The sequence below is a fragment of the Formica exsecta genome, unplaced genomic scaffold (genome assembly GCF_003651465.1).
Source record: "Formica exsecta isolate Colony F162 unplaced genomic scaffold, ASM365146v1 scaffold282, whole genome shotgun sequence".
In the NCBI taxonomy this organism is placed as follows: Eukaryota; Metazoa; Arthropoda; class Insecta; order Hymenoptera; family Formicidae; genus Formica; species Formica exsecta.
The window spans coordinates 76,549-81,641 of record NW_021850084.1 but is presented as its reverse complement, the minus strand read 5'-3'; the positions used below and the strand labels follow the sequence as shown (position 1 = coordinate 81,641).

The 5,093-nt window shown below is 31.1% G+C and overlaps 1 protein-coding gene across 1 annotated transcript in view; it reads right to left on the bottom strand.

Moving 5' to 3' along the window:
- Window positions 1-5,093, bottom strand: part of LOC115237251 (pumilio homolog 2-like) — a 92,441-nt gene that overhangs the window by 78,094 nt on the left and 9,254 nt on the right. The window lies entirely within an intron of this gene.

Genomic DNA, 5,093 nt, shown 5'->3' with positions numbered 1-5,093 from the left:
GGGGGGGTGGGGGGGGGGGGGGGGGGGGGGGTATGCCGGACGTGGCGTGGAATTTTCGCGCTGATAAGAAACACCGAATACACTTTCTACATGCACCGGTCAGCAGAGAGTCCCATGTGCATTGAATTCGCGCCGATAATGAGCGCCCGACTCCTCCTCCTCTGTCTCTCTTCACCGCCGAACTTTGAGACTCCAGCTCGACACAACCAACTATCGATTACCGATACTGTTACGCATAAAGTTCAGTGACATGCGTCTACCGCGATAAATGAACCTTTTCGCGCAATATCATACGAGAACGTTCTGCATGTGTATCACAGATTTTCTCGTAAATTTGAAATCAGGATAACAGATTTTCAATGCTAAATACGCGTCCGAAAATTGGGATAAATGTATGCAAGATAAAATAAAAGAAATCTTGTTACACATTTGCATTCATAAAACTCAATTTGTTTAATTTAAAAAGTTATAAAACTATTAATGTTACCATGTGCATAATTGCTTTAAAACTTTTGTTATTTTTGCATAATTTATTCTTTAGACAAAATCAAAATTTGAAGCACAAAATAAAAAATTAATATAATTAATATTAAAATATTTAATTAATTAATATAATTAATATAATATAATTCGAAATAAATAATTAATAGAATAATATTTTTATTAGTATATTTTATGGTTTTATTTGTAATTATTCGTCGAAGATGTACGCGACAAACTTAGTGATTCATTCCTTCCAGATAAAATGAGGAAGAAACGATTATCAAGCGACGTAATTAGAGAGTAATATTGATCTTGTGTAACATTTATCAGACGTAAGTTTCCTCTCGCGCGCAACGTAACAGCTGACTACATAACTGTCAGTAACCGTTTGACGTCGTAACAACCAACTGCGTCAGAATGAAAGTTCACTACGGAGTAGTGAACAAGTACCGCCCATTTCACTATTGTTCTTACCTCGTTTTACAGTGATAGTTTGTACATATACATACACGTGCGCACGCGCATTAAATTTTTTAATAACTCGAAATTTAGTTGTTCTATCTACATGCAGGATGCTCAATAACAGGGTGGTCTACTCAAATTTTGTAAAAAAATTCCTTGATCTTTCGGGTATTTTTGTTCAAAAGTCCAGGTAAAAAGAATATTTTAAAGAATTTTAGGTGAAATTTCCTAAAATAAGTTTTTTTATTGCACGCTTTTCTAATGCTTTTCATTTATACAAAGGAAAAACACAAAGTTACTTAAATTTCAATTGCTAGATTTACAAATGTACTGAAAAAAAAAAAACTGAATAGTTTTCCTTAAGATAAAAATTTTTAACTTGCATAACATTTTTATTTTTTATTACGAAAAATTAAAATTAAGAATATGAACTGGATATTCAATATTTTGTTTAGACATTCAATATATAAACAGAGATAGATATATATTTATAATATATTTTACTTGCAAATAATATATTATATATTTAAAACAAATATACACAATATATTATATAATATATTTAATTCACAATTTGATTTATTGGCGGATTGCCTACTGCTTACAATAGGATTGCAAAAACAAAATTATCAAAGGAAGAATTTTTTTAAAAAATTCCCCGAATCCAAATAAAATTCCATGAGAATTCCCTGATTTTTCCAGATACAAAAAAAATCCCTGATAATTCCAGGTTTTCCATGTTTTTCCAGAGAGTAGACACCGTAAATAAGAATCATATTTAATTCAATACTATTGATATTAGCTGCAATATGCAAGAAGTATATGTATATTCTGTTAAAAGATGGATTTATGTGACCTAAACTAATATAGACTATAACTCTCTAAAAAAGAAAAACAATCTAGAAAAAATTCATCATGTCGTCTGAGAAAAATTGTTTTATATATATATATATATATATCTTGTGAAGTCTAAAAATAAATACATAAACACTTAAATATGTCTTTCTTCTGATTCACCGAATAAATATGATTCACCGAATAAATATGATTCATCGAATAAATATTATCAATACGGACAACGTCAAAATTACGATAAATAACATAGATTGAAAATAACTAGGGCAACGAATGAAATCAGACCCTAACAAGCAACCTGAAAAGATGAAGTGAATCACGACCCAAATCAATATCTTCGAAGTTGCTGTTTGTTATCTCAACGCGAGAGCAGTGCAATACTTGAGCTTGCACATGGATACTCAGGCTGTGTATTTCACTTATTGTTATACATGCATATGTATATCGACCTTAACCCTTAAATCACGCAACATTTATAAATTACTTAGAAATGTCCGCATTTTTTAAACATCTCTCCTGGTTATTCTTCGAAAAATATACAATATAAAGACAACTTTACTGGCTAAATTTAGCCTGTATTAAAATAGAGAAAGATTAATTTTTTCTATACAATTTTGAAGGATATATTTTATATATGTATAATTTTAAAAAGCTATGTTTTAAAGATTTTACGCTTTTACTTTTATGACTTTTCTTTTCTTTCTATTGAGACACAATACATTCTTCGTTTAAGAATCAATGTATTTAAGCAGTTCAGCTATCTCACAATAGTCTTTCTTGCACAAAGAATGTCGTGCTATAGATAACTTTGTTTATTTGCAATTCCTATTTTCTAAGATATTTGAATGAGTATTTTACACGCGCACGCTATTTATATATAAATGCAAAATTTTATTTGGAAATAATACAGATGTTACAATGGAAGAAATATACTGTGTTTTACTAAAAAAAGGTAGAGAGCTACGAAAATTACAAACACGTGCGCTTGGGTTTCTAACGATCTTCGTCGTTACAAGGTAACACTATCAGATGATAAATTACAAGGTTAAAGAAATACGAGAACATGGATAATTAAGTAATACTTGGAAATAACTCTGACTATATATAATTTTGAACTGTTCTTTTCGTTGCTTTTGAGACAACTTTTCAGATTCTAGATAGAATAAAGAAGCAAAGAAGCCAATTCAAGGTACAAGTATTCTACATCCCACAAAAAAATTAATAGAAATTAATAAAATATATTTTTGTTGCTTTTTCTTATTGAGAAGTCTTGCTTTATTTTTATAAGTATTTATGTTTCTCTTATTAAGGCCGTGTTATAATACCAAAAAAAAGATAATGATTAATGCAATTATTATAACACAATTATTATTTAAAAAATAATTTAATAATAAATCTAATTAAATTAATTAAAAAATTCCAAAGTTTCGAATTTTCGGAAGAACGAGAGCCAATCTAGCTCTGCAATAATAAACCACGTGTAATGTCGAGGAAATAAAAGTATTAAATTAATTTTTGTTTCCATAAATAAAAGAGAAAGCATTTGTCTCCTTGTAATTAAATTAAATTAAAACGCGATGGTAATACCAATTATGCAGTTTTATACATTTCTCTGATTACAATGTTATGCGCAAAATATATTCATTATAGGTGTGATGATTCTTTTTATTAAAAAAAAAAATACCAAAAAAAAATAAAAATTTTTAAATAACCGATTTCATAAACATTTTTATAATATTATAAAAGTATGAACATCAAAATATCAAGATATGTTCGTCAAATTTTTGTTAAATCTATAATAAATTGTATAAATCAAATCTCCTATTTTAAATTTCTGAAAAATATTCTATCTATTATATTATATAAAGTTTATCTTGTACTTTCTCTATACTGGATGCGATTCATTATCGCCACGCTATGAGTTCCTTTATTATTCTTCAGAAAATTCGAGAAAATCTCAAATGTTGACTTCCATTATCATTTTCTTTAAGAAATTTGATTAAAAATCTCAAAAATATTGACTTCCATTATTTATTCAAGAAATTTAAGAAAATCAAATATTGACTTTCGTTATCATTTTTCAGAAAATTCGAGATCTCCTGAAGTATAATAAAGAAAATCAACATAGTGCTATAATAATGAACCAGGTTTAACATTGGAAAAAAGCACAAGATAAATCTTAAATAATACACAATTGGCAGAATTAAAATAGAAGAATATTACGCAATTTACAAAAAAAAAAATTAATATAATTAATATAATTTATTAAAAAATGCTCTATATTTTTCTAATTGCGATTTTAATCTATAATTATTTTTTTCATCTCTTTCTCAATCCAGTAATTACATTGACTGTATTTTAAATGCAAAAAGTATATAAAAGTGTAATTAAAAGCTCGTGATCAGTATATTTTGTAATATTTTGTTGAACTGTCAAAATTTGTAATATTTTGCTGAACGATCAGAAAATAGATTTTTCGCGTTGATCAAACAATTAATCACTATAATGTAAATATTATGTATAATATACGTATTTAATAACACAATGTTTATGTTTTACTCCACATGTCGGGCTCAAAATTAGATAAGCGTACAGATAAAATCAGTTGTGAAATCAGGAGAAATAACGAGCGAGAAAAATTGGAAGAAAAAAAGAATGCAAAAGATATGAAACAAATAAAAGAAACTAATCCATAGACACGCACGAAAAGAATCTCTTTCGTCGCACGTCATGTTTTGCTGGCCGCGTGAAGAACCTAACCTATACGTTAGCAGCGCTATGAGAAGGATCGACGCGCATGGCGAGAAAAGGAGAGACGCGAAGGCTAGGCTAGGCTAGGCTAGGCTAAGCTAGGCTAGGCTAAGCTAGGCTAGGAAGAGGCGACACGACGCCACGACGCGGCCCGGAAGGTCGGCGAGGCGGGCGCGGTTTCGAAGCGATCGAATTCATCATCGTACGCAGCATCGCCGACCAATTCGCGGGGGCAAACAATAAGGATAAATAATAATACCATGTCTCCCACGGCACCCGTCAGATCCTTCATGTCGAGGGTAGAGTAGAGAAACAAATCCCCCGGCGGTTTCATCCAGTCGCCTGTGCTCGCGCCCGCTCCCTGACCGTAACCGATTCCGAAACTCTCCACTGTCGTCTCCAAGGTCGCGGCGGCGGCGGCGACGTCGTCGGCGCGGTGCGTCACCTCCGAGAGATTCACCGTTAACCCCGTGGTAGTACACTGACGACAGCGCGTAGTAGGAAAAAGTCGAAAACAATGAAAACACGCGCCGGCACTCTTT